An 11,965-nucleotide genomic window follows, 5' to 3' on the forward strand; every position below is an offset into this window, starting at 1 on the left:
TGAGGTCCCTTCCAGTTTTATATCTGAATCTATAATCCTAAAAAAATTCATAGAATCTAGAGCTATAATAAATATTAGAGATCATATAGACCAGTAAGGAAACTGAGGTCCAAAGAATTAAGTGATGTGCCCAAGATGGCATGGGTAGTAAGTAACAAAGCAGGGATTTGTGTGCAGTTTTTCTGTTCCCAAATTCATTGTGAGAATATTCACTATTCTGTGCTATCCTTTCTAATTGTATCAATCTTTGTAATTTTCAACAGGCTACAATGTATTTATTATCCTAGTTGATTTCCACCTTATGGGGTAGTCAAGAGAAGGATTTTTACCCCCATTTTTACAGATGAAGAGGCAGACCCAGCAGGGAAGGTGATTTGCTCAAGGTCACAGAGATAGAAGCAGAGTTAGAACTCAGGCTTCCTAGTTCCAGTGGTCCTCCCACCATCCCATGCTCTTCAACAGATGGAAAGAAGAAAACAAATACTGCTTCATTTCTGACATTGATTTACTTCTTGTCTCTATTCCAATGGGCGAAACTCTTTACCTCAAAGCTCCCAGCTGTGAAACAAAATTTCCTGAGTAAAATGTGTCTCTCTCTCCATTCCCACCCAGATGGCAGATAGCCTGTAATAAAGAATCTTAGCACATATGTACTCATTGAAAGAGAGAATGAATAACATTTCACACTCATCAAGACACAACACTAGATTAGGAATCATCTAATTCAGCTCCCTCTCCCATTCAACAGATGAGGTGACTGAGTTCCAGAAGCTATAAAGTGACTTATCTAAGGTCACATATTTTGTTAGCCATTACTATCTACTAGAGTGTTTTCGTGAGTATGCATGTGAGGATAAGTCTTTCAAAGCCCAGATAAACTTGCAATTTTTGATTCATGGCCTTAGAACATAAAACAGTCTGTCTTCACCTGACCCTTTCCCTTAGGCCCAAGTAAAGGTCAGGCCTTTACCAGCCTCTACTTATAAGCCAATCTAAAGAGCCTGGACAGCATGTTCAGAGATTTGTGTTGTGATTTGAGGGAGGAAAATTGTTTTCAAAGAATATTCAAAGATGGTTTTCATGGAAAGCTACTGCTTATAATTGTAGGTTGTTTTTAAATGAAGTAAGCATTTTCTTAAAAAAGCCACTTTTCACGCTAAGAAACATTTTATTTACCCAAACTCAACACTGCAGGAACAGATTTTAATTAAAAGAAGCAAACTGGAGGACAAAATATAAACTAAATTGAGTTAGTCATGAAAATAAGCCCTGGTCTGCCTGCCTATGGTCTAATAAGAGCTGTAATCTATTTGAATTGACCTTTACATCTGCTATTCTGGCCTTCTACAGATATCTATATCATATGCAAGAGGGATGAATCTGACCGTATACTTAAGGCTAGTGTGGGCACTTGGTTAGTGAAAAGAGCACTGTATTTGGATGAGAGGATGTGAGTTTAAGGCCCAGCTCCAATATTTAATAGCTACATGGCCTTGGCCTAATTATTTCATCCATGATGCTGAGACTCAATTTCCTCATTTTAAAAAATCTACACTAACTCCACAAAGTTACTGTAATGAAAGCACTTTTGATCCCTTAAGGCATAAATATAAGTAATTAGTAATATTTTGACACATAAAATGAGAGGACAACAAAAAGACGTGACAGAACAGTTCCACCAGTGTTATAATAGTGATCTGTTATCATTGATGGTATTGGTACCATTACCTCATTACCCAATGTTCTACGTGGACAAGTGGAAAAAGCACTTAAGAAGATAAATTCAGAATGAATTGACAGAACTAATAAAACACATGCTGAAGAAATCAACATTTGCGGTGATATAGTTTTAAAAGTATTAGGTCATCATATTTTGAGGTATCTCCAAAGGGGAAAGAACTCAAAGAAATGGGAAAGCTGACAGAGAATTCATTTAAAAATATAAAAAAGAAGTCATCAATTACTGCTCATGAATTTCTTCTTTATTCTTCTCTGGGTAGCAACTTGCAATTTAAAGATTTTTTTGGTCTGTTTATTTAAACTGACATCGTTTTACATATACCTGATTTCTTATTTCTATAAAAACTTTTATGAGAATCATCTATGCACACAGAATATTATTGATGAAAAAAAAACAGAAAAGGGAACAAGTAGCATTTTCCATAATCATCAACTTTATTATTATCGCTCAGTGAGAGAAATAAGACTAGATAGTCATAGGTAGTAGGAGGCGTGAGAGGAAATGAAGTTACTGTGGGAGAAATCAATGGATATTTGGAAGAGTAAATGTACTGGCCAATATAAAGCTAAATAGAATATCTGATGTCCTTTACAACTCTAGAATTCTCTTACAACAAATAAAAACCAAGATGGAATCTTTGTACATGATGCAAAACCAGAATGCGTTTTCTATTCAAAATGGAAAAGCTAACCAAAGAGCCTTTGTTATTGGGTATTTCCAGACAATGTTTGTTGATTGTTCCCCTAATAGAGAGATATTTAATCTTCCAGTAATACATATATGCATACATAAATACATGCACATATACATAGGTATATATATATATATATGTATATATATATATATACATGCGTTTTCATGTGAAGTAATATATTATTATATGTATAATTATGCATTCATCCATAATATATATATGCATATGTAATATATGTGTATGCATATAGATGCATATAAAATTATATATAACTAGGTTTATATGTTTCTGCAAATTAAATATATATTTAAAATGTATAAATATATTATGCATACATATATAAAATATTGTGTTTGTATAATAAATGCATACACAATAAATAAATTAATAGATATCTAGTTCCAGTGTTGCCTTTAAGTAATAAAAGGATGATATAAATTATTTACGAGAACTATATGGAGTACATATGATATCAATACTGAAACTGAATTCTCTGAAAAAGATATGGGTAGAAATGAAGAAACATGAAAATTTTGTGGATTTTTGTAGTTCTCTCTACAAACTCTCTTTATGGTAGTCATTAGGCAGTGTCATGGTAGAATTACCACTGGATTTGGTGTCTAATTCCAGTTGTGTGGCCTTGGGGAAACCACTTTACTTTCCAAATCTCAGTTTCCTCATCTATAAAATGGCAATAATAACAGGCTACCTACCTCAGAGGGCTATTTTTGGGAAAGTACTCTGTAAATTTTAAAACACTGCATAAATGTGTACTATTACAGACCAGAGGCCTACTGACTTTGGTAGTGAAAACAGGCAGATTTTTATATTGCTTATAAAAAACGTTCCTACCAGGGTACACTTGTGGTTTCATAATCTTTACAATCAAGTTCTCTGTAGCTGCAGAACAGAGGGACAATCAAAGGTATAGGTTGGTTCTTATATTTACCTGTATGCCTTTGGGCAAATGGCTTCCTTGCAGGGGGTCTCAGTTTCCTCATCTATAATATGAGGGAGCTGGACTGTGATCTTTGAGGTTTTTTTTCCCAAGTTCAACATTAAGGAATTGCAACAGCCTCTCTTCCCTTGGCACACCCCCTCCACCTTGATCTGAGCAGCCTATTTTTAAACAGATGGATCATCACACTTTGGTGTATAATAGAAAACTGGTTTTCTTTGCTCCCCTTTTCCAGCTTTTGGTGAGCATAATAAAGAGGATTATAAACGTGATGGAGAGATGAGGAATGAATGCATGAATGAAAAACATTATGTATTTACAATGTGCAGAGCACTGTGCTAAATGCTGGGGAAACAAATTCAAAAACAAGGTCCTTGCCCTCAAGAAGCTTATATTCTAATGGCAGAAACTACATAAGAGTGTGGTGGCCAGGCCAGTGCACTTCAGTCCAGAAAGTGACAGAGATAATGAGTAGCCCCACAGAGGAGTAGTTCAATGCCTTTCATTCAAGAACAGTGTTAGAGTTTATTTGCTCATGGTTCTGTGGTCAGGAGGGGGATTGAAGGGATTGGGATAAGGATATGAGCTAAGCCATTATCAATGCTTGCTGTTTGTCCTTAGTTCTTGAAGAGCACCATGACACCAGGAAGGTTATGCCATGACTTGCAAGTGAATTGTATTTGAATGAGGGAGGACTGTGCAAAATCACCAGCTTCACTCTCTCCTCTGGAGACATCTAGGTCCAGTGGCAAGATAAAGATCAGGACAACTAGAGATGGCCCTAGACATGGTGGGAGACTTTGGCCTTTTTAAGTTAAGGTCTTTCCTAGGTTTCAGTTTCACTAAGACTATGCCTATTCAGTGATTAAGACTAGGTTAAAAATGAGGCAAAGAATGGCCTCTTTTACCTAGTCAAAAAAAAAATCTGGGAGGGGAAGACCCTCAAGATTTTTCATCAAAATAGAAACAATTGCTATTTACATTCACTCTGAATCTACTCTAAACAATGACCAAGTCGGGGTTGGGCTGGGATCTCTTGTTGGCTAATCAATGAGAACCATTTGGGTTTAAGGCATGGTCCTTAAGAAAGAACCCCAAGACATCTTGTGAGGTTTCAGTCACCAAAATTGACATTCCTTTGGGAAGAGCATCTACAGGTGCCAGATTACCCACAGACAGCAGACAGCCTATGACCTAAGATCACGCAAGTACTACCAGGGTACAACTAGCAATTTTGGCCCATAAGGTGACTCACATGAACCATAAATACCACCATCAAGCCATATAAATCATTCCCTCAAAAATTAACTCTGTAATTTATGATCTAAAGAGAGCACCAGAAATAATTAAAAATAGATTCATTTGAGTAGGAGGGGGTATCAATGATTCTAATGCTGGGGTTCTTAATCTGGGTTCTATGAACTTCTTTTTGGATATAGTTTGATAATTTAGTTTCAATATAATTAGGTTGCCTTGTAATTCTATGTAAAGCTTGTTTGAGGCTTTCCTGGTGGCAAACAATTGGAAAACATTTTTCTAGACCTTAGATGTGCCTTTAGTTGATACTAGAATCATTGATTTTAGAAGTGGGCCTTAAAAAACATTTTGTCTAGCACTTTTCTTCTAAAGATTATGAAACTGAGAGCTAGAGAAGTTAAGTGGCTTGGCCAAATTCACTAGTGAGTCTAGTCACACTAGAACCCAGCTCTTATAATTCTAAGTCTATTGCCTGGATTCAGTTTCTGAGGTAGTAGAGATTTTTTGTTTTGTTTTGCAGTGAATATACATCATCAATAGATTTTCATTTAGGGGCAGTTAGGTGTTGCAGAGGATAGAGCACTGGGCCTGAAGTCAGGAAGACCTGAGTTCAAATCCAGCCTCAGACACTTACTAGTTGTGTAGGTCTTACTAGCTGGGCAAGTCACCTAACCTTGTTTGCCTCAGTTTCCTCATCGGTAAAATGAATCTAAAGGCTTAGCGGGAGCACTCCACTTAGCCTCCAGTATCTTTACCAAGAAAACCCCAAATGGGGCCACAAAGAGTTGAACATGAGTAAAAAGAATGAACAACAACAACAATAGATTTTCACTTACCACCTCTAAATGTTAGGCTTTCCGCTCCCTTTTATGTAACATGGAATGATCTATGGTTCCAGGGTAGTATTGTATGGAACTATAGGGATGTACTTTGAAAAGAAAAGTTTTGGCAATAGTTATGTAGTCAGTCCAATGTAAATGGCTATAAAGCAGCAGAGCTACAAAAAAGTATGACATTTCAAGATATAGGTCCTAGTTTTCTGATCATAACATCAAAGGATCCCTTTGGATATGAAGAACGGGCCTCATCGGGGGGCACTCTTCATTTCTTTGCCTTACCACCCTGACTCAGATGATCTGGAAACTTTAGTATTTGACATTACCACCCTCCCTCAAGGATTGTCATCAGCTCCCCATATCAGCATATAGTTTCAAAACACACAACGATCAAAACATAAACAGCTTTATTTAGAGTTGATGTAAATAAAATTCATCCAGAACTATGGAAAATAACAATATCTACCAGTGAGCAACCCTTTCCCCCAAGACCTGATTGGGCTCTGTGACTTCTAATGCTACTCTGTGTTGTTCAATTGTTTTCAGTCATGTCGGACTCTTTCTGATCCCATATAGAGTTTTCTCGGCAAAGATACTGGAGTGGTTTGCCATTTCTTTCTCCAGCTCATTTTACAGATGAGGAACTGAGGTAAACAGGGTAAAGTGACTTTGCCCAGAGTCACAAAGCTAGGAAATGTCTGAGGTCAGCTTTGAAGTCAGGTCTTCTGGGATTCTGGGCTGACCCTCTATCTACTGCACCACCTAGCTGTGCCCTGGGAATGTGGTATGAGGAAATCATTATAATTTGTTACTTCACATTAGTGCTAACCTTCAAGGCTCCTTTGTATAGATAACATTGTCTATCACAGTTCTTAATTTTTGCTACTTTCAGCTGATGTCACCAGTTAACAATGCCCTAGTCCATGGAGGCTCACAAAGGCTTGTTACCATTTGACTTCTTTTTCTTTAAATGATCTAGCAGCATGAGTCCCACTAGCATCGAATACTTCCTGTTGAATCTAAAGGCTTAGAGGGAGCACTCCACTTAGCCCCCGGGAAACTAGGAAGCTAGTTTTAAAAAGAAGAAACAACAGCAGCAACTACAGCTAGTCTGGATTCTTTAAGCTGGGACTGATATCCCAATCATCTAAAAATTGGAAGTAGGATGAAGCCTGTTTATCCAGGCAACTGTAAATCGTCATTATCTATGCACGTAGTCCATTTCAAAGGCTGATGGCTTCCACATGCAGCCTGCATACCGAACATGCCATGGCCCAAGGTGGGTGCCATGGATAACATCATTTACAAAATCTAGCAATCTGAATCTTCCATAGCCTGACCTCTGTCTCCTGAGCCTGGCTAAGATAAGTGGAACAAATGTACCTGGTCAGAAATTTTGCTGGGATTAAAATAAAATGACTTCTCAGCTGGGAAATAGCTCTTAGTCATTTAAAGACTTCCCACTTCTCTACAATAATAGATTACTACTGTCAGGGTGACCTGTTTGGGTTTACAATGACTCTCTCTCCCAACTTTCTGGTGTTCAAAAACCATAAGGTTGGTTTTTGGAAGAACATATGAGCAAATGGTGAGTGAGAGAGAGGTTTGTAATCCCTAGTTTTTTTTTAGTGAGATGCCATTTTCTTCACACTTTGAATTTAGTCTCATTTCAGAAACAAAACAATTATGGGAAGATGTCCACATTAATGTAATGGAAGCAGCAATAGGAAAAGGAGATCCAGAAAAATAAATCTATCTAATTGGGGTCTGTCAGATAGTATAACTAGACAAAACAGATAAGAGGTTAGGTCCAGAAAAATAAGGTAAGGTAAGTACTTAAGTTTGTGCAGATGGACACTAGGAGATCAGAGATAATTATCAAAAGTAGAGCTGTACACAGTAACAGCAATATTGTTTTAAGAACAACTTTGAGTGACTAAGTCACTTTGACTATTGTGACACACAGATTAAATATGAAGGCTACATGAAGGGAGATGCTATCTGCATCCAGAGAAAGAACTGATAAATAGAAGTATGTATAGAATGGTTTTACATATTTTTGTCTAATGGTAGCCATTAGGGAGGAAAGAAAAAATGAGAAAGAAAAGTTACATAATAATTTTGTTATATATTTAAAAGAGGTCGCAAGTTGTACATAATAGAATTGCAGTTTCATGTACGACCATCTTATTTTCTATTCTACTACATTATGGAAAGTTTGTTTTATTTCTTAAGTTCAGCATAAAATATTTACTTTAAAAGCAGACCTGTAACTAGGGATGAGCAAGTGGAGATTTTCCCCAGGGCATTAGAATTAAGTAGGCACAAACTTCTAACATATAGCTGTTCAGAAGGCTTCTAGATCCTGGATTTTTTTTTTAATAACACTCATCTATAAACCACTAGATTCAAGGGTTCTTAGCCTTTTTTGTGTCACGTACTCCTTTGCCACCTATGAACCTCTTCTCAGAATAATGTTTTTAAATGCATAAAAATAAACTACATAGGATTACAAAGCAAACTTCTATGTTATATTAAATTACAGTTAGATATGTTATGTCAAATACAACTACCAATTTTTTTTTCAGTTCACAGACCCCAGGAGTATCCATAGATGTTAACAACAGCCAAAAGAAATTTAGATGCCCGTAGATGAGCTCTATCTTTGAGGGGGATTAGAGAGAGAAGGCCTGTAGGTTGCTGGAAGGAATTTACAAAGGGACAGCATTTTGCTCATATGTTCTTCAAAAAAACAAAACAAAACAAGCAACTTTATGGTTTTTTGAGCCCCAGAAAGTTCAGAGAGTCACTGTAAGCTCAACAGGTCACCCTGACAGTAGCAATCTGTTATTGCTAGAAACCGTTTCCCAGCTGAAAAATCTTTTTTTTTTTTTAAATCCCAGCAAAATTTCTGAGCAGGTATATTTGTTCTAGTTATCTTAGCCAGGCTCAGAGGACAAAGGTCAAGCTATGGAATATTCAAATTGCTAGGTTTTGTGAATGACATTATCTGTAGCACCCACCTTGGGTCACGGAGTTTTCAGCATGCAGGCTGCATGTGAAAGCCACTACCCTTTGAAAGGGACTGTGTGCATAGATAATGATGATTTACACGTGCATGGATGAGCACATAAGGGCTTCCTGGCCCTAATCTAAGAGCTCTAAGTAACGAATGTGCATTTCACACGACCTGTTCCTGTGAAGCAACCACCACTGGGAGTAGATTACAAATGGAGGCATGCATGTGCCAGGAATACATAAGTTCTGTGTGTTTAACAGAAGTCACATTGAGTTAGTATTGGATAGGGCTTTTCCTCAATCACATGCTCACGAATATTTATTAAAATAAATATGAGTAACCAAGTTTGGAAGAGAGTGTTTCCGATTGCTTTCAGATTTTCAGATTGCTTTTGGATTGCTGCTGGTGGCTCATTGCTTCTGTCACTGATCAGATTCTGCAAATGAGAAGCTGTTATGTAGTGGGAGCAGCTTGTCCTTCAGCCTTCCCTCATCTTGCTCTCATGTTGCTACTGTGAGCTGTGTTACTCTCACACAGGTCATCTCAAAGACCTTCAGGTTGCCTTAGGTGAAGAGTGTGTAAGAGCAGCTAACTGCCCAGCAGTCTAGGGATTTTAATGAATATTTTTAAAACATATAAAGAGGTTTGGAATAAAGATATAAGTAGGAAGCATTATAAATAATACAAATGGAGAGACAGAGAGATAAAACAGATTTCCAAATGGCAAGGATCCTTGGAGAGGGCTAGTTCAAACCAGCTTCATTTAACAGATATTTTTTTCCTCTCTTATTTCCAGTGCATTTCAATGAAGTTAAATGCTGTTCTCGTTCTGACCAAAGAGAAGAGCTCATAACAATTACACTGCCTCTGGAAAAGACACAGGAAACCAGTCAAAGAATCATTGAGGGGTGGGAGGGAGGACTCCAAACATGACTCATTAGGTACCACAATACCACCAACATGCCAAAGAAGTATTTCTATAACATTTGGCACATAGCCAAGGATTACTCTGATTTCAAAGGCTTTTGCCTGGGTGTTTTGTTTTCTTTTTTCTTTTGCTTTTTTTTTCCTCTTGTTATGATTGTTTTTGCTTGTCTATCAAAAATCACTTGTACAAGATGGAAGGCAAAGGGTCTACAGGTATAGAATATTTTATCCAATGTCACATATGTGTGTGTGTATGGATGTGTGTGTGTGTGGTATGGATATGTGTGCATGTGTGTGTGTGTGTGTGTGTATACACGTATACGTATATATGCATCTTGCTAATTTTTTCTTCTTTTTCTTCATCCTTTAAAAAAATAATCTTTGTTATAAAGGAAAAAGGAAAAGGCAAAATTAAGGTGAATAAAAAACAAAAGATATCTACAGAAACCTCTTTTTAAAAATTCTCTTGTACGTGGAATAGTGGATAAAAATGCTCAACTCCAAGCTAAATAAACTGCGTCTCAATCCAGCCTCTAATGTGTATGTGTGTATGTGCATGTGTGCATGTATTTATGTTTGTATGCATATGTATGTGTGTATGTGTGTGTGTGGGTATGTGTGTGTGTGTGTATATATATATATGTATGTGTATATATATATGTATGTGTGTGTGTATATATATATATATATGTATGTATGTATGTATGTGTGTATATGTGTGTGTGTGAATTTGTAAAGGAAATTCTCTTACCTGGGACTTCTCTCTTCCAGTGAAATCCCAGGTCTAGTCCCTACCCCATCCTATGCCCTTACTATATACAAGATGGAGAGACAGCATTCAGGAGAGACAGTGAATAAAGTGCTAGCCTTTGGAGTCATGGTAACCTGGGTTCCAAGGTTCAAACCTGTTTCTGATACTTACTAGTCCTGCTGATGTAAACAAGTTTCTTAACACCACTGATTCTCTGGCCACTGACTTTCTAATACTTTATGTTATAGGCTATCTCAACCTGTATTATAGAAGGGGGTTACATGATGAAAGAAATCGCAACTCCTTGAAACATATGCATACATATAAATATAAGCAGAGATATAGTTATGTAAACATATATTATATATGTGTATATGTATGTGCACAAATATGATTTATTTCTTTAAATGTCATACACATGCATATATGCATGTATTAGTGTACACATATATGTATATGTAAACATGCATACATATACACACATTTATATGTGTGTGCTCTAGATACTGGAGATATAATGATAAAATAAGGCATTCCTTGCCTTCAAAGGACTTACAATCTTATAGGAAGATAAGAGATATACACAAATAATGACTATAAAAATTAGAAGGCTATCACTGTAGAATAAATTAAAAGCTGCTCTTCAGTGATCAGCCCATTAACATGTTGCTACCTTGACATACTTGTAATAAACTCCTTTCAATTCTCAAAATAAAAAAGAAAGAAGGAAATTAGGAGTGTTACAAGAGATTAAAGAAGGGAGAAATCACTTCCATAGGAGAAACATAAGTGTAGATTTCAAAAAGTCTATCCATGTCATTCCACAACTTAGTAGTTGTCGTGGCTCCCTGTTATCTCTAGGAAGATCTCCAGAAAATCCTCTGTTTGGCATTTAAAGCCCTTACCTACTTCCATCCAAGATACCTTTCCAGGATTATTATACACCACGGCTGTTAGAAGTTTTCTTACTGCAAGGCCCCTATCACGATGAATGAGGCAGCTAAGTGGCACAGTGGATAGAGTGCCAGGCCTGGAGTCAGGAAGACTGGAATTCAAATCTGACCTCAGACACTTACTAGCTGTATTACCCTGGGCAAGTCACTTAACCCCATTTGCTTCAGTTTCCTTATATATAAAATGAGCTGGAGAAGAAAATGTAAAGCCATTCCAGTATCTTGGACAAGGAAACCCCAAATGGAGTTACCAAGAGTCAGGACTGAAATGACTGAACAACAATAATAACAATATAGTGATGAAATCACAGGTCCGGTCTCTAACCCAATTTTATTCTCTTCACTCACTCCATATACATTTAACTCAACTAAATGGACTTGCCATCCTCCACACACAACAAGCTCTTTTTCATCTCCACACCTTTGCACATTCTTGTACAATTCATGAATTAAAGCAGAACTCCCTTCGACTTACATTGATACCTCCTTAGTTAGCTATTGTCAGAAGGGAATAGGGAATTACACCTTATTTCTGATCACTAATGTGTGATGAAAGGCATCAGCAGAATTCTATGAAAACAAATATAAAGAAATGATTCTGATTCTGAAGTACATTAAGTTTGGAAATACTAACAAAAACAGCTGAATGATATAGGTGTATAGGCTTATGCTAAATTCTTGATGAGAAGGGTTTTTTTTCTCCTGCTACAGAAGAGGGATAGTTTTTGAAGATCAAAGCTTCTATCCCCATGCTTAGAATCAGTAAATCAATCAACATGCATGTGGTAAGCACTGATAATGAGAAAGTGAGGCAGTGAGGTTGAGAATC

The sequence above is a fragment of the Phascolarctos cinereus genome, unplaced genomic scaffold (assembly GCF_003287225.1).
Source record: "Phascolarctos cinereus isolate Bilbo 61053 unplaced genomic scaffold, phaCin_HiC Scaffold_3;HRSCAF=262, whole genome shotgun sequence".
NCBI lineage: Eukaryota > Metazoa > Chordata > Mammalia > Diprotodontia > Phascolarctidae > Phascolarctos > Phascolarctos cinereus.